We start from the raw sequence: 19,886 nt of genomic DNA, 5'->3' as shown, positions 1-19,886 counted from the left end.
AGAGCAGGTGCCTATGGTTATCCAATTGAGCTGTGGCTAATAACACTCTATCATGAACCATCAAAACCTGCACTGGATGCCTACAATAGAGCACACACAACAACCAACAATCCCATAGAGCATGTGTTTGGTGTATTGAAAACTAGATACAGATATCTGGACACATCCAGAGATGCACTGCATTATACACCTGAGAAGGCAGTACAGATGTTAATGGTGTGTTCCATGCTGCACAATATGATGACTAGAGTAAATGGCAGTCTTCCAGCTGTAGATGTGAGTGAACTATACCAAGAACCCTAGATGTGTGAAGATAAAATTCCACGGGTATCAGAGGAGGAGCAGGAGGAAATGGGGCAGAAGACACAGACACGAGCAATGTAGGATGTGACCACAAGTGCAGGTCCAGGCAACACAGCAGTGTCTGACCTATAACTCTGAGTGATGACAAGCCACATGTACATGAGTACACAGATTAAACATTGATGTTTAGGTGTTGCTCCACCACAACAGCATGGACTGCATTTAATGGCAATTACTCTCTAGATGTACACACTAAGTATCAGACATAACAACATAATCATAACATATATCATTATGAACATATATAAATCTGTCACATACGGGATCATCCACTCAGGGCATAACTGACACAGATATGCATACAGACTCAGATCGTTGCATCAGTATATGGCACACAATAAAGGACACAAATTAGTGAAACACATTCAGATTTCTCCACTATAATAAGCTACAAACAGGTAAACAATTCAGGACACAATGCAGAATTGTTTATATCACAAGAAAAAAATTATCTCTGTATAGTATGGATAAAGTAATGTAATAAATGGAGTCAGCTATGGTTAGTGGAACTGTCAGATTTAAGTGGCATCAGACATGTCAATAAATACAGAAACATGACAATGTCAGTGTCCTGCACAGCAATCATCATCACCACGGCATGCGAATGACAGTACAGGACAGAGTGGATCAACTGTCATTGTTACACTAAAGCAGTTTAGGGCACCCATGCTGATGGCTCACTCTGCAGTCTGATCTGCCCCTTCCAAGTACAGAAACACTTGGCCCAGGTGTCTCCTCCATGTGGAGGGAAAGGAGCATGACTGTGACTTGACTCTCTGGTTGTGACTGATGCTGGAACTGCAGAAGGCAGACAGCAGTGAAAGTGTGTGCACATTAGAGCATAGACACTGATGCCTGATGGGTGAGGTTAGTTCTGCTAAGAGAGGGTCAGGCTGTCGCATGTGGCAATCAACTAAGTGCAGTTAGGGCATGCAGAACCCTACTTGTACTATAGCACTTCTATAGCACTGTAGAGGCCAGGGATTCTACTGACTGAGCCACAGATAATATACTGTCATTCTAAGCAGCCAATGACGCTATGACCTCACCATGTCTGTGCTTCTGTCCTTCATACAGCACACCCAGCTGGTGTGCAACATGATCTGAGGCATGGGCAAGTACATGGATGTCAGGTCCATGTCATTGCTGGGAATGTTCATTTGCCTGTAAGAGTGCACAGACACTCTTTAACACCTACTGATGCACACCATCTACACACCTACATCCCCTGCAATGGCAGTATCAATCTGTTGTGGTGAACTGCCAATATCAGAAGCAGTCTCAGCTTGGGTCTGTTGTTCACAGGCCTCATACTATCCACCATCCAATGTCCCCTCATTGTCAAAGTAGCTGTACAAGTTTTCCTCCACATCTGAGGCTACAGCTGCATCCACATGACTGTCACCATCTTGGTCGGACTGTATCACCATGTCACTGTCCTGTATGTCAGGGACCATTTATCATACTGAGATACATCAGATCCCACATCATGACCACTGGATGGCCTAATGGAGGATACAGAATAGTTGATGTGATAAGAGAAGAGACAGAAGATACAGATTAGGTCAATGTGCTTACATGACATGCTACATATCATGAAAGACATATGATGCATATAGCTCACTGTGATGTTACAGATAATACTGACTTACCTTTAGATTTTCTCTGTGTATGGATCACAGAATCTACATAAAAGGGAGTTGAGAATTAGATTACACAGCCAACATATGTGATACATGTGATGAGTACAAACATAACACACACATGGGGAAACAATGAGGTGGAAGAGGGATACACTTCAACTATAGTAGGGAAAAGTGTCAGCATTATTATTCACATTATTGACAGCATGAATCATTGAAACAGTGTTAAAACATGCAGTAGGTTTTACATAGACATAACACTTGCTTGTGTACTGGATAACAATGCAGTCCGTCCTATGAATGGGTAGAAGGACACAGTATTAATGGAGGTCAACAACAGGAGTAACAGCAATGGCATGTATGAAAGATAGTTAATAGCATACCCCTGACAGACTCCCACTGTCCCACTGACAGTATGACATATTCAACACCATAACATGGGGCTGCAGATACTTCAGTGCTGAACATGGCACCTCTTAGCTTGATGTATCTGGTTCAAAAGACAGTGACATTGATATTATGTATCACAGGTCTGCTACACACTGCTGCAAATTATGAACTAGTTGCAGTAACATACCTGGTCTGTCTGTACTTAAACCTGCATGGCTTGGGTCCCCAGTAGATGTACCTGTAGTGTACAATGTTAGGGAAATTAAATATAACAGTAAACAGTACTGCCATGACATGAGGCTGAGGAAATGACAAGTAGTGGTCATAGTAACATACTATGGAAACTCTCACCTACCCTTCCTTGGTGTTGTCCAGAAGTAGTTGGACCTGTGACTATTAATGCAAACAGCACCACTGTTCTGTCTGTACTGCAGCTATATGAGTATGTCATTACATTTGCATTCATTGTCATCATCCTACATGGATCTGTGTAAATTGTTCAATTCTGCTGCTGTAAATCCAAAATGACAATAAATGAATATGCATGTAACAGCAATATGCAGTGATTTACTATATATTCATCCATGTCATCCAACAAAAGGTATACATGTTTGGCCTGCAACTCTTGCTTCTATGCCACCCCATGGGATGCATTGCTCCCCACTCACTGTATGCAGGAAGACTAGAAATAGGTTCATAGGTTGGTACTAGGCTATTGGTCCTAGGGCCTATACAAGCTTAGCCATAACAATTCCCTGGCTATTTCTTCCCACAGTATTTACTTCCCTGGACCCCTGTCTAGCAGGGTAACTGATGTGATCCCTGGGGTGAATTTCCTATCTCCCATTCAATCATCAAGGCTCCTTTTGAAGAGGACCAAACAGGCGCTGTGCTTGACATGTATTGTGATCTCTTCAGAGGCTCAATGGTGGTCCACCACTGGTGGCATACCTTTATCTTTCATTCCATGGTAACCTATTGGCTGCACAGAGGATCGTGTCAGAACAGCATTGGTGACAGGTTTTATAGGATCTATTCTGACCTCCAACCACATTAATCATGTTTGTGATGTTGACCCATACTTCTTTCTTCCATACTGTATTCCCTGCACATCCAAGGAGTTTTCACCCATGGTGTCAAAGAGTATGATGTAATTTTTCTGTGGGGAAAATTGTTGTCCCTAGCTCTGTTTGTCATCTGAAAGACAGTGATATGCACATGATAATTGTAGAATAGAGCGTATGTTGTAACTTTAAGAAGCATTTCCAAGTATAGGCACATGCATAAAATGAGTGAGCATGTGTAGGCAGCAGTGCCATTTTGAGAGAACAGCCAGAGTTTTAACAAGTATGAGTGCAATAGTCAGTCTGTTTATAAGTTTATTTAAGTTTAAGTTACTAATCCTTAATCCTGATGTGTTTGTATATAATAAAGCTGCTTGAACCAAACCCACAACTGTTTGTCTGTTTTATCCTGACCGGATGAGCGACATGGTGTCAAAACCGGTATTGAGAGTCCAACTTCTTCAAGCCATGAGGTGCAAAGTTGACACGTTGATGGTATATTGAGCAGGTTGAGTGATACACTGCTAAGATGAACAAAAAAGGGCCAGAAATAAACTTCAGGTAACCAAAACTCACACCAATGATTTATTTTGCAAAGAAAACGATATGAAGCATTCATAAAGCACAAAAATGCATTCATGAAATGAATATCACAAAACATATTATTAATCAAATGAAAGGCACAAAACATGTTGATTAAATGAAGTGCTCGAAACCAAAATATTTGATAAAATTATCAGAAATACTTATATGGGGTTCAGAGTTACCTGCGATTTGCATAACTAGCATGTTTAAAGTAAAACAAGCAGAAGAAGAGCATAATGGGCATGATAAGAGGTCAAATGGGCGTAATGAGTATAATAAAAGGGCAAAATAATCTTAGAAAAGCAAGGCAACTGCACTTTTTTAGTAAATGACTGTGTTTTGGCATAAGCTACTATTTTGCATTAACCAAAGCCATTCAAAGCATAACTAGAGTTATTTGAAGTATCTCAGAGAGTGCAAAAGTTTGCAGTGTGTGCTTTATTACAGTGGAATTATTTCAAAGAGTGTACTGTGTGCAAAGTACAGTTATTTTGCAAGGTGCAGCCAAAGTATAGCCATTTGCAAAAGTTTCTTGTGCTCTGTACATTTATTCGCAGAGTGCCACCATTTCAAAATGTTTCTTATACTGTACAGAGTTATTTCACAAAGTGCAGCCATTGTGAAAAGTTTCTCATGCTGTATACAGTTCAGTTGCAAGTGCAGCTGTTTTGAAGTGTTTCTTACTCTGAGTTTCCTGTGCTGTATACAGTTCATTTGCTAAGTATAGTCATTTCAAAGTATTTCTTACACTGATAAAGGGCGGTTTCACAAAATACAGTGATTTTAAAGTGTTCTTGTGCTACAGAGACTTATTTAGCAAAGTGCAGTTGTTTCAAAGTGTTTATTGTGCTATTGGGAATAGTTACATATTCTGGCATAAATGTTTGTCATATATATGTGTGTGTGTGTGTGTGTGTGTGTGTGTGTGTGTGTGTGTGTGTGTGTGTGTGAGTGTCTGTACATAATTTCAAGCCACATTACTACTGTGTTGATATGGGAAAGACATTTTGCAGAACCAGTCCACTTGTGTTTAACTATAATATTGCAGAGAATTGGAAAATATTTGAGAAGGAATACATTTTCATACAAGTAGATTTTTCTGACAGATGCATATATGAGGGTATTTATTTTGCTTAACTTAGCAGGGTCAGAAGCCATTGAAAGAGAGCATTCATTTGTGTATGCACTAGCAGTAAATGCAGATGAAGGGGAAACTGCCATATAGTTGTGCTAGCTGAATCAAGAGAGGACCCTGAGTGCTTGAAACATAAATTTAGAGAAATGTGTAACCCCCAGACAAATGTTACATTGGAGAGGCAGCTATTTTATACAAGAGACCAAAAGTCAGGAGAAACTTTTCAGCTTATATTACTGACTTGAGAAATAAAGCTAAAACATGCAGATGTTGTGATTTGAAAGACAAGTTTATAGAGGACAGGCTTGTGTATGGTGTTAATAATGCTGCAGTGAAAAAGATTTTGCTTTGTGACAGTGATTTAATGTTGAGCAAAGCTGTAGAGATTTGTCAAATCAATGAGCTTACAAAAAGGCATACAAGTATGCTTGCAAGTGATAAGAGCATGGTTTCAGCAGCCTCTACAGCAAGTGTAGGCACTATGCAGCTCACGGCAAGCAGAAGCAGGCCTAAGCACATGGCAGCTGCAGCTCTTACAGGTTTGCCAGGGATGACCCATGACTTTCCAGCAAGTTCTAAGACTAGCTCAGCAAAACTTTCATGCTCAGTGCAGTATAAAGGTGAGTTAGCAAAACCCAAGTCAAGTTTTATTGTCACCTGTCGTAATTATGGTTTCAATCATGAGTCTAAATGAGAGAAGTGCTTAGCGTTTGGTCAGCAATGCCGCAAGTGTAACAAACAAAACCACTTTCAAAAGTTTTGTAAATCAAGCAGGCCTCATTTAGTTATTAAGAAAGGTCCCTCAAAAAAGTAAGTTGATCATGTAGAAAGCTGCAACCTTACTTTCTATGTAGATGGTCTATCAGTGGTTGGTGAAAAGGTTAATACAATAAATTTGTTGGCAAAGAATGAAGAGTTTTGTACTCTCCTGATCAATTGTAAACCCACGGAGATTAAAGTAGACACTTGTTCAAAGTGTAATGTTATGTCAGCAAAAACATTTGCTAGAGTAAGAGTTGGTGGACAACTTAATTTGGCCAATTGTGTGAAGCTTGCTGCTTATGGAGGTGAACAGATTCAAACCGAAGGCTCAATAATGCTTTCATGCTGCTCAGCTGGGAACAGTTACAGCTTGCAATTCTATGTAGTCAGAAGACCTGTGCAGTCATTGTTGGGACTCAGAGACAGTTTAAGAATGAAACATCTTTCTTTTGCCAAAGAAGTTCATCATGTAAGCACATGTCTTAGTTCCAGCTTCACAGATGCTATTTCTCAGAGTATGCTGATGTTTTCAATAACATGCTAGCAAACTCCCAGTTGTGTACTCCATGAAAGTAGACCCAGAGGTCAGTCCATTGGTTAGACAAATGAGAAGAGTTCCAATAGCTATGCAGGACAAAGTCAAGGTCCAGTTAGATAAGATGGTGCAGTAAGGTGTGATTTGTCCAGTCAAAGAACCAACCAAGTGGGTGTCTTCCATGGTAGTTTTTTATAACAAAAGCTCAGATGAAATCAGAATATGCATTGACCCAAGAGACTTGAACAAAGCATTAATGAGGCCCCACCATCCTATGTGTACAGTCCAGGAGGTTGCCACCCTCATGTCAAGTGCCACTGTTTTTTCTGTCTTGGATGCAAAGAGTTCATTTTGGCAAGTAATGCTTGATCGCAAATCTTCACTACTGACTACTTTCAGTACTCCTTTTGGTAGATACAGATTTCTCAGAATGCCTTTTGGAATAAATTCTGCCAGTGAAGTCTTTCAGCGTGCAATGGATCAATTTTTTTGGGGGTTATCCATGTGCTATAATAGTGTATGATTTACTAGTTGTAGGCAATGGAGAAGCAGAGCATAACAAAAGCCTCAGGAAAGTTCTGGACAGAGAGAGTGAAATGAACTTGAATCTCAATCCTCTGAAATGTAAATTCTGGCTGCTGGAAGTTACTTATGTAGGTCATTTATTCACCAGTACAGGCTCACGACCATACCCTTCCAAACAAGCAGCCATTCTTTAAAATACCAGCTCCAGACAATGTCCAAGCCTTACAGTGTTTTCTCGGTATGGTTAACTATTTGGGCAAGTTTATACCTGACTTTAGTGAGTTATCAGCACCTTTAAGGGAGCTGACACACAAAACTGTTCCCTGGTCATGGCTGGAACAACAACAGACAGGATATGATAATCTCAAACAGCAAATTGCTAATCCACCTGCATTGAGATGCTATGATGTCCACAAACCAGTAATTCTTTCCTGTGGTGCTTCAAAGTTTAGCCTTGGTACAGTTATTCTTCAAGAGAGCAGACCAGTTGCTTATACGTCTAGAACTCATACTCAAACAGAAATGCAGTATAATCAAATTAAGAAGGAACTTTTGTCAACTGGGTTTGTATGTTTAAAGTTCCATGATTATATTTGGCCAAGCTATCCAGATTGAGACTGATCATCAGCCTCTAGTCACTACTGCAAAGAAACATATGCATACAGCTCCAGCAAGACTACATAGAATGATAGTCAGATTACAAAAATTCAACTTCAAAATGGCCTATAGAAAAAGAAAATGGCTTTATCTGGCTGATATCTTATCCAGATTACCCAGAAGCACCACAGAACAGCTTGATGCAGAAAATGTTGTGATGTCATGGAAGTGCATAATTTTTCTACCATGAGACTTGATGAGCTAAGAGATCATACAAGGACTGATCCAATTTTGCATAATCTCAACCACTTCATCAATGTCAGGTGGCCATCAAATCAATCTTGTGTACCGCCAGAAGTGCAACCTTATTTTCCTTACAGAGATGAGATGCTGATGGAAGATGGTATCAGTTTCAAAGGTCCTAACGTTATTGTTCCTATTTCCTTACAACATGAATACATTCAGATTTTGCATCATGGCCACCCAGGTTCCAGTGCTACCAAAAGAATGGCAAGAGGACTAGTACTTTGATCTTCTCTGTCGAAAGATATTGATAAAGTGCTTTCATCTTGTTCAGTATGCAAGAGTACTAAGCCACATTTGCAAAAAGAGCCACTTCATCTAAGCCAGAATTCTGTGCTACATTGGTCAACAGTAGCCACTGACATACATTATTTGAGTGGAACAGTCAGCATTACTTAGTGTTGGTAGACCCTTATTCAAACTGGTTTGAGATCGATTTGCAATCTAACCTAATGTCCAATACTATTATTACTAAGTTGAAAAGTCATTTCTCAGTCCATGGTAGTCCACACAAAGTTATTTCTGACAACGGTACCCAGTTTACCAGTTAATTATTTCAGTAATTTGCAAAAGAGTGGGATTTTATCCATGTTATCCATGTTACTAGCAATCCGGAATACCCACAATCAAATGGCCTGGCTGAACGTGCAGTACAGAGTGCAAAGCAATTACTAGAGATGTCAAAATGTGACAATACCGATATCTTCTTGAATCTACTTAATCTCAAAAATATACCCCGTGATAAACTACTTGGCTCACGTGCTCAAAGACTTCTATCTAGGCAAACCAGAGCAACCTTGCCTATCAGTTCTAATTTGTTGGTGCCTAATGCTAAAAACAACAGAGCAATGAAAGCCCAAATTTTTAAGAAACATTCTTCTCAAAAGTCCAGCTATGATATAATGAGCAGATTTCTTTGTTCGTTGAAAGAAGGAGAGACAGTGAGGATGCAAACATCAAAAGGCTGTGATCAAATTGGTCAAGTGAGAGGTATATGTGCTAAGCCAAGATCCTACTTAGTGGAATCTGATGGTATAGAATACATGAAAAACCACAGGCATCTTCTTCCAGTGTCTGAATCTATATCGCAGCATTGTACCTGTGATACAGACAGTAGATCTCAGAGGAACCCAGAAAATGTTCATATTGAAGAACATATCTCAACACATATTCCTGTTCCTGATGATGTCCCAGATATCCCTAAAGTTGAACATTCCTTAAAGACAAAGTATGTTGCTAGATCCATTTCCAATTTTTATGTTACATGATCAGGTCATATTTCTAGACCCAGTGTAAAATATACAGCAACCTGGACATGATTGTTTTATTTGTGTTTAGTTTTCATGTCAAAGAATTAGTTCTGTATAATTGCATGTCAAAGGATCATTTCTGTATAACTGCATGTCAATGAATGTTGTCATTTTAGTGTATGACCTATTTCTCAAAGAGGGATGATGTAGAACAGAGTGTGTGTTGTAACTTTAAGAAGCATTTCCAAGTGTAGGCATGTGCATATAAATAGTGAGCACGTGCAGGCAGTGGTGCTATTTTGAGAGAACAGCAAGAGTGTTAACATGTACAAGTGTAGTAGTCAGCCACTTTTAAATATTGATTTTAATATATTTACAGATCGGACCATTGCTAACTTTGAATTGAGTGGGAACTCCTTGAGACATTTTCTTCTTTTTAATTTCAACTACATTTTCCATTGGAGTATCAAGATGGCTACTTCCAGGAGGCTGCAATATGTCCAGGCATCCAATTGGTCCAAGGAGTAGACTACACAGATGCTGACCATCTACACTGGAGTGGAGCATTGGATAAGATCCAGGCCAAGGGATGGACAACTGGAAATGGATTGCGACGGAGAATCAATGACATATGGGGAACTACCAGGCTGGAGTGCAGGTTCACCACTACTATGATGGCCTGCATCAGTGAGATACATAGGAACATCATTGGAGGGTTACTGGAGTATGGATCCAGCCCGTGCATCCCTACAGTAAGTGTCGCAATCTTACATATATGATATAGTTGAGCATCTCTATGGAATTTAGACCTATAGCTGTGTGCCAAATCTATCAAATATATGGGTTTTATAGCCAATAAGGAGCTGTTTTGACAATTAGTTGATCCATACCTCTCAAGTGTACCTCATTATGAGGAACGTACCTCATTTTGGGTCTTAAAAAGTTAATGTTCCTCGAAGTTCCTCAAAGTTCCACATTGAAAGACTCTGTCACACATTCAGTGTTAGGAATTTTTTAAGTGAAATCCATTGTAAATAGAAATGAATCATATTAATTCATTAAAACATTTTAGTTATAAGTAAAACCAGCATATTTAACCATCCTATGACCTTCCTAGTTGAAGTTGTTAGTAAGCCATTAGTATGTGTTCCACATTTTGCCCATTTTTCCATATTATGAGGGCTAGTGTTCCTCATTTTGGACATGGAAGGTTGAGAGCTATGAGCTGATCTGTATAATTTAGGAGACATGGTGTCTGCTATTCACATAATTATGGGGTTTTATTCCCATGCTGTTCATTTATTTAATGATGTTTATAATATACATATTTCTGAACTTTGTAGGTTTACATCAATGTTCCAACACATAACAATATAATTTCACACATCCACTGTACTCATCTATCCCTGATGCCAGTAGTGCCTAGGCCACTGATAACTGCCCATTTTGTAGTTATCTATTTTAGTAAAACAGTATCCCTTACTCTTGCTGTATATGTCTGAATAGTAACTCATAAATTACTTATTTACTTCCTTCCTCTTTATTAAGTGAACAATCTTGCTACATTCCCATTTGTTTAAGGCAAGAGGAATGCCTGTATGACTGCTTATAAATGTTTCAATTTATGTTTTGATAGCTGTTATTCATTTAGATTATAATGGCCATTAAATGTTGGATATTTCCATATTCATCCATTAACTGCAGGAATATGGATTAACATAGACAGTACCTGTTTGTTAAGAATAAATATGTGCTGCCTGTTGGCTTGGCCTGTAAGGAAACAATCCATCATGCCTATATTTTGGCATGCAGTTGTTTCAACTCTACATAGGGAAACATATCATTAAATTGTTATCTTGGTTTATTTCACATATATGTGAATATTCTTCCCTGCACAACTGCTTATTAATATTAACATTCATTTTGCACATGTTTACAAATAACTCCGTTATTCATTGAATTACTATGAATTTGGTCATAATCTGTAATGGTCTGTTAACATCAACCCTTTAAGTACAGATTTAGTAAAGCTTGCTGCAGACTGTGATATGTCTAAAAATGTTTTGCGCAATATGGTATTTTTTTCAAAAGTGCTATCAAATGTTGTTTTGCACTCATTATTATATTCACTTCAATGACCACCTCATCTTTATCTTTTGGAGGATTCAGATGCTCAGAAATGCAGAACAGGGAGATACATTGATGTATGCATTTGCTTTGTGAGGTGTATTTTGCCAAATAATATCTTTAAATATGGCCCTCCCATATAGCTTAATGTGTCCCTGATGTACAGCACCTTTTATGTGTGTCTTAACAGAAGCTTTGGGATACATGGCACTGTCCCACTGTCCCATTATCTGAGAAATGAAGGCTTTCCATTGATGTTAATGATTGTGACCACAGTTCTGACACAAATTCACTCTTGCTAAGCATTTACGTACATGTTCAGTAGGTGTTAATTTTTTTGAAATCCTAAACCCTGATGCATATTAGTAGCCCATCCCCCATCAAGATGATGCCATATCCCCAAGTATTTTCACTGGATTCATAACATGCATTCTTAATCAAGATGTATTAGCTAGGCAGGTAGATTTCAAGGGTAGAGTATGGATATATGTTAGAATTGCCAGTTTGAATATCATGTCCTTCTATCTGTGTTCAAAAATGTAGAAGATTGCATGTAACATTGCAGAATATGGATGCTGATTATCTGACATTCTTCAGATGTAATTTTTCTAGAACCTGAGCTAAGCAATATATATATATATATATATATATATATATATATATATATATATATATAAAATACTGTTATTTGAGGACTACATCATTCATAGTTGCTCTTTTCTGTTTTCAAATGAAGAAGGCAGAAGCTGGTATTATTGAGCCATGTGCATCGAGCAGATCCAAAGGCTTGAAGGGCAGCAGATGCAGTAAGGTATGTTGCTTAATTTTTCTGTTTTGATAAAGAATTGCATCTGATCCTTGTTACATACAGACCAGTATTATTTACATCACCATGTATAGTGCTTAGAATGCCTGAATACCCATCATATGTCAGTAAGGTAAGTGTAATAATAACAGTATACCTGTCCTTAACAATCTGATTCAAATCCACATATGTTGAAATATCATTTAGTATCAAATCATGTTTTCTGCAGATGTTTTTTGAAATGTAGGCCAGAAACCTAAATGAGAGTTGGGTTTGTGTATCTTTCACTCTTATTTTGAAGAGGATACTTTACATGCAGGTTTGTAGCCCTTTGGTTGTTGCTTCACATGTGTGGATGTGTTTGCCAGTGAAATGATGATGATGATGATGATGATAACATAGTTGTATTTATGATGCACCCTGAGGGAAGTAGCAGGCAGTCTCCCAGTGCAGTGACAGGCTCTCTCACCACACAACGTTAGTGACTCTACAGAAAGTGATGTTGTACGACAAAGTCAAGCACAGGCTGACATTCCACTCATGCTTGTAAACCTGGAGCAAACATGCACTTTTGCACCACTGTCTCCACAGGCAAAACAGTTTCAGGATGAAGGCATTCAGTCTGAGGCCACTTTGCCCACTGTGATAACATTACAAAGAGGTTCTGAGCTACCTCAGGAGACATGTAAATCATCTGCAGCACAATAAATGTGCTGCAATATAGTTAGGGCTCATACGAGTGCATGAGAGAGACAGCTTGAAATAGTTAGAGTCCTACAGAGTATGTATGAATATTTCAAACAGTAATTTGAATTGGCAGAAACTAAGGAAGTTGCCATGGTTTCACTGCTACATAGCATGGTAGCACACTAGGCATTAGTTTCAGTATCCATTCAAATACTGGTTTGGATATACTAGAGTTAAGTCAGATTTTAACCAAGGTAAGAGGATGGGGTCAGCACAGCTACATGGGAGAAGGTCACATGACAGTAACATTGGCTCGAGACAGTACTGTCAGCACTCACAGTGAGTAATCACAACTCATTTCTCACAGGCCATGTCAATGGTCATCTGCACTTAAGTGAACCTCACGTTCCAGTTCAAGGTCATAGTCATGAAGCACTATCAGGTTACTGACAGGACAATCACCTTTCTCCTCTAGGCCACACCATCAGACTAACTTACCATGGGAGTGGTGTATTTGGCATTGTGCAAATCAAGTGGGCATTTTTATGTAGGAAAAACCGAATGCATGTTGAAAAATAGGATATATGAACATTTAAATGACATGAAAAACAAAAAATCAACAAATGCTCTATATAAGCATACAGCTACTTGTGCAAATTTTGACAAGTTTATGTTTGGAATTTTGCATATTGTAAAGATTAGTCCAAGAGGGGGCGACTGGAAAAATGTATTAAAGAAGAAGGAGAGTCAGTGGCAGCTAAGGTTGGCTGCTATGTTACCACCAAGTTTAAATGACAATGTGACAGTAGCCTCTATGTTATTGGAAAGAGCAAGTAGGTTATAAAATGTTATAAAATGGAATAACCAAATAAAAATAAAAATTTTATATATATCATTTTGTAAATGCAATTTCAATGTATTTATATATACTAGTATAAATAACAAACAGTTTTGAGTGAATTTCTAATATATATATGTATTTTTACAAGTATACAATATTATGAACATATGTAAAAAGATTTCATCTTATGGTTTTATGATATTTAAATGTTTAAATATTTAAATGTATGATGCATTTATTTTATAAGTTTATTATTGTATTTCAAGTTTAGTAGGATTGTGTTTTTTTAACATGATTATAGGGTTTGTGATGTCACTGGTTTTAATTTATATTTAAATGTGGTTAAATGGTATGTTTGTATTTTGATGAAGTCTTTCATTTGAGATGAAAGCACTAAATGTACTAATAAACGTGCTTTGTTTTCCTACTTCAGGGTATCGGATGTAGTATTTTCCATTTTATTTTGTTTAGTTTTACCTTACAGTTCCCATAGTAATCCATCCTCCACATATGCTACACCATCACCAGGCCTATCAGCAGAAGATGCGTATGACTCCTTTGATCTAGAGCTACTGTGATTTAACACATCTGTATACATATGTTTGTGTAATGAAAGTTAAGGATTAGTTGGTGTTGGAGGATGGACATATATGTAAAGTTATTTCCTTTCCAGCTATTGCTTTCATCGTAATCTGAAGTTGCAATCTTGTACTTGTGTGATAAGATATGTTGTGGGAAGTAAGGAAATCTATGTACATATTTTAAGTACACTGCGGTGGTGGTGCTGCGGTAGCATTGTTGCCTCACAGTAAGATGCTGTCTGGTTCGATTCTCAGCTAGAGCGTCTTCTGCGTGGAGACATGCATGAATGGGTGTACCTTCGTTGAAGGTTGTGCATCAGGGCTGGTAATTCGGCATGTAAAAATCAACTACCAATCATTAGCGGACCAGAGTTCCGCTGTGGCAATCCCTAACCGGGAAAAGCCGAAAGACCCAAACAAACAAACATAGATAATAACTGCACAAATAAAGAGAGATTCTGATCTCATCAATATTTTACATGACAGTAAGAAAGATGTGATGTAGAGTGTAACCAGTGTAACATAATTCTTTACAGAAAAATTGAAAATGAAAGTTACATTTCTCACTGCTGACAGTATGTTTCTTTTGAATACTAAATACATAATTTAAAAAGCTATTAAATACAACATGTGCAATTGTTGATTTATTTATTGACTTGCTGCCTTTCTAGCATCGCTGCACAGGAATAAGTGAGCAAGCAGTCAAACAGCTAGTAATAAAAAAAAAAATAAATAAGATAAGCGAGAGAATATCAGATGAACAGTAACAGTAGACTATGCACTACACAGCATAGCCCACAGGTGCATGCATCATTATACTCTATGTGTATTTTTTTTCTAAAAGAAACAACCTAAATGTCCTGTTCCATAGATCTGGAGTAAATGCTGCCTCTCAGCTTGTGCAATTGCATGCTGTGCATGACTCTTCTGCATGAGGTCCCTTACTACTGCTGCTGGCTGGTCATCATTAGTCATACTTGAACTAGAACTGGGAGCTGTAGTGATAGCATGGATCACTTCACCACCAGACTGGAGCATAATTATATTATGCAGAATGCAACAGGCGGTGAATATGTTACATGCATTAGCTAGGTCATGCTAAAGGGCACAGCCAGACTTATTCATGTACTTAAAATGGCTCCTCAAGAGGCCAAACAACCCCTCAATAAGAATATTGGTTAGTGACAGGGTTATGTTATATTTTGTCTCCACAGTTCCAGAAGGCTTTTTCCCCAGAGTCGTGAGCCATGGCACCGGTGGATATCTGGCATCCCCTTATGTAAAAAAATATATATAAATAAAAATAAAAAGTAAAAGAGAGAGACAGAGAGAAAGAAGAGGAAATGCAAAATAAGAAAATACATATTGATATGCAGTAATTACCTTTAAAATTATTAACTCTGTACTTAAAAAAATAAAAAATGCCCACTTACCAACAAGATGACCACAGGGTATCCTACCATGCAGGAAGAGGCAGTAAAGTGAGCTAGTGTGCCTGATGTTGCAATCATGTGCGCTGCCAGGATGCTTGGCACAAACATTTGTGATACATCTCATGTATCACAAACTACCTGGCAACTGGTGGAATGGAAGCCCTTCCTATTGTGGTACCACTCACCCTGTGGATCAGGAGGGGCCCTAATTGTGATATGGGTGCAAGCTATCATACTAAGTAACTCAGGGAAATGTGCCATCCAATAAAATGTATGCATAGCCTGAGCTTGGTCTTGTGGTAACACCAGGAATTAGATGTACTGTACCCATGTACCAAGACTACATCCAGAAGCTCCTTCAGTATCCTCAAAGCAGAAGCCTGTGAGATCCCCAAGGTGCTCGTATTCTGTCTCTGCAAGGTCCCTGTAGTACGTATAGTGAGGACTATACATACTTTGTTGCTCACAGGTATAAGAAGTCCATGCATTCCTACACTGCCCTTATGGGGGACAAACATGCCCACTAAGACCACTATAATGTCCCTGTCCACTCTAAACGTATAAAGGATTTCATAATTATCAAAGTTATATTGAGTAATCCTTTGCCTACATTTCCAAATTCTTGGTGGGCGAGTGCCACTGGGAGCAAGTGGTTTTGGCTCATCAAAGACAAGCAGCTCTGACCTAGAAATAGCAAAGGTCACCACAAGAGATAGCATTTTTGTCATTTGCAACTCTTATACTTTTAGCGAGTCTTCCCTTTTTCTACTTCATCTGTGAAAAGAGTGGGTAAGCTGGAAAAACTGAGTATAAATAGCAATTGTTATGAAATAGCCTTAATTAGTGTGAAGGCTGCCAGCCTAACTACATAGAATTTTGTAGATAATTCTGTCATTGTAAATATTAATATGATCCATAGGCTTGTCTTTACAAATGCAAGAAAACAAAATGTAAGAAAACTGTGTTATATGCTGAACTTCAAAAATATATCCACAGTGCACCCTGCTGGAAGAAAGCTGATGAGCAAAGAAATTTATAACTGTGTTTGATCTCAAGCTTGGAGACAGGATGTCTGGGCTAAGAGTTTCTTTCTATTGTTTTAAGAAAAAGAAGATTACTAGGTTTCACACGTAAAGTGTCTTTTATTGCTGTGACATCCTGGCAGCTGTAGAACTGTTAAATGTTAAGTTCTCTGAGCCTGGGAAACCTCGGCAGGGATGTCAAGAATGGTGTAATCTGAAATTATTCAATAGTACTGTGTATTATCAATTTAAGGGCTATCTCAGAAAGAGAGAATAGCGTTTTGTATTTTGTCTTGCATCTAGTAAGAACATCCACTCACCAGCACTTGCTTGCTCTGTATGTAAGTAATATTTAGAGCAGTGATTTATTTTACAGATAGGTAGAATATAGCCAGATTAGTCTAGCTGTTTTCTATATTTATGTCAGACTATCTTACAATATTGTTTTAAAGTATTTCCTATGATTTCTGAACTCTGTAATGTCCTTGTGTTGAAGTAATAAGTATTATCTGGTGTTTTTATTATTTATTATTAAATATTTTTAAATCTTTCAGCTGTGGCTGTTTTGTGCAGAGATAATTTAAGCTATAGAGTACTTTCATGTATTTTGTAATACTGTACAAACCCACTCCAATAGCCTTGCTGTTCGTCACATTTACTATTTGGATAACAGTAACATTGCACAGTAAAATTGGTCACCCTTTGGGAAGGGCCTTATTAGTAGCTGATAAGTAGTGGTTGGTGGCAGTGATTTTTACCTTATAGTCTGGGAAAGAAGGGGGCATAGCTGGAGAACCTGTGCCAGCCTTCCCCAGGAGTGTCTGTGTGTGTATATAACTCAGATCTCAAAGTGTGTGTCTCAACTACTTGGGCAGGGACACGAAGCACTGGTAGGACATAGAGGGTGCTGGAGGTTTTCACATGACCATTAGGCAGAGATCTGTACCCTATAGCTGTGCCAGTGGGGAGGTCTTACTGGGGATCTGGAGAGAAAGGGAGAAGCCAGCCCCAGACTGACTGATCTCTGTGTGCTCTTAAGGGAAATTGTACTTTACTGTGTGTGTACTTGTTATCCTCCCAGTATGGACGCCCCTCACTGGTGCTAGTGGTGAGGATTGAGGCTCCTTGATTACTGGGTCAGTGCACATGCATCACAATTAGCATAAGACCAGTTATGTCACTTCTCATTACCATCTCATTATCTGGTAATTTGCATACCTACATTTGGCAATGCTGCCAATCGGCATAGCCAGCTTCTATGAATTGCTGCTTAGCTGTGCTTGCCTACACTCACATCTGAATTTCATGATGCATTTGCACTACTGATTATGAATACCACCCTACAGCTGTAATCCTTTGGTTCACTAAAAGACAGAAATAGAAGTTCTGACTTTTGTAACAGCCTATGTGCAATGAAAAATGCCTATGGGTAACTTTAATTAGCCTTTACCTATATCTAACAACCAAGATTCTTACTTATCATTATACAACAGTGTTAAAGTTATCCCAGTGCTTGCAACTGTACATTTCACCAGAGTGCGGATCTGGTGAGAATACTCCATTGAACTGGCATCTCATATGCCACAAGCAACAGATACACAAATAAAAGACCATCTCAGAAAAAAAAAATCAACATTGTAATGCAATTGGAAAAAACTGTTGTACTGTTTTTTTCCCTATACTGTACTGCTCTCCATCTCTCAATGTGCTGTAGGTATACGTACTAACAGAAATTGTAAAACTCTGCCAATGATATGCTGAAATGACTTGCATATAGTCCTAATACCAATAAATTAATATCTGACATTGTACTGCTTATAAACCAATTACCAAAAATGTAAAACTCTGCCTACCACATGCTGAAATGAACTACCAAAAATGTAAAGCTCTGCCTACCACATGTTGAAATGAGTCTATAATATACCTGTATATAGTACTGTTAACATGATGTTAATATTTGACTATTGCATGTTGGATTGTATTGTATTGACTGTTGCATGCTGGGTTGTATTGTATTGACTATTGCATGCTGGATTACTTTCATAGATGTAATGAAAACCTAACCTGTACTGTACCTGGAGCTTTTCTCCCCGGGCCTCTGCTAAAAAAGGACCTGTGTCCAGTCGGACTTTCCCGGTTAACAAAAGTAAAATAAAAAAATAAAAATAAATAAATAAATTATAAGTAGAAAAAATGTTACTTTCTAAACATTTTATTTTCTGATACTGACTGCAATAAATTATTTTAGACATATACTCAGACATTATATATATATATATATATATATATATATATATATATATAAATATATATATATATATATATATATATATATATATATATATATTTATTTATATTTATATATGTATATGCCTATTCTCATTTTTTTCTCAAAGTCTAGCATTTAACTTAGCAAAACGTTAAGCTACATCTCTAGTGAATTTAAAATGGATTCATATTAAAGTTTATTTTATTTATTTTTTTTTAGCAAAGGAAACCTCACACATTGAAGTACTTCAAGGAAAATATATTTCAAGTTGAATACTCCATACAACAAAGTAATTTTAAATGTATTCATCAGTTCTATAAAACAAATGAAAAATGTAAACCATTAAAACTATGGGCAATATGAAGCATTGTGTAGGCAGAAATAAACATAGTCATGCTTGCAAGGCATTGTTAAAACCTAATGAAGCTTGAATGCTGGAAATGTCATTAAGTTGTACCACCATTAAATAAAAAAAACTCAACAGGAAAAATAAAAAGAAAGTTATATACTTGTGATTTGTAGCTTGCAATTCAGAACTCAAGAAAAGAACCATAATTTTTATTTCTATAATTTGCGTAAACATACACTTTTAAAGAAATACTTTGAAAACCAAACCACAGCAGGCTTTGTTTACAGAATGCATCATATTTATTTAATGTTTAGAGCTGAGTAATGTCTGCTTAAGATCTATCTACCTATGTATATATATATATATATATATATATATATATATATATATATATGAAAATAAAGTCACACATACTTAAATATGCACTTTTTTCTAGTCTTTTGACAGTGGAGAAAGTAAAATCAGCATTACAAAAGATGTAAATGATATCTTATGAACAGAATTTCGTTATTAGGAGATTAATCTTAAATCTGGGAACAGTGTGTTTTGCTACACATAAACATTAAGATCATTGTATAATTTATAATTGTACACAAATGCTTTATTATAAGATCATTGTA

This window comes from Protopterus annectens, chromosome 1.part0, assembly GCF_019279795.1.
Source record: "Protopterus annectens isolate FY-2018-M chromosome 1.part0, PAN1.0, whole genome shotgun sequence".
Classification (NCBI taxonomy): domain Eukaryota; kingdom Metazoa; phylum Chordata; order Ceratodontiformes; family Protopteridae; genus Protopterus; species Protopterus annectens.
This window is presented reverse-complemented; position numbering follows the sequence as displayed.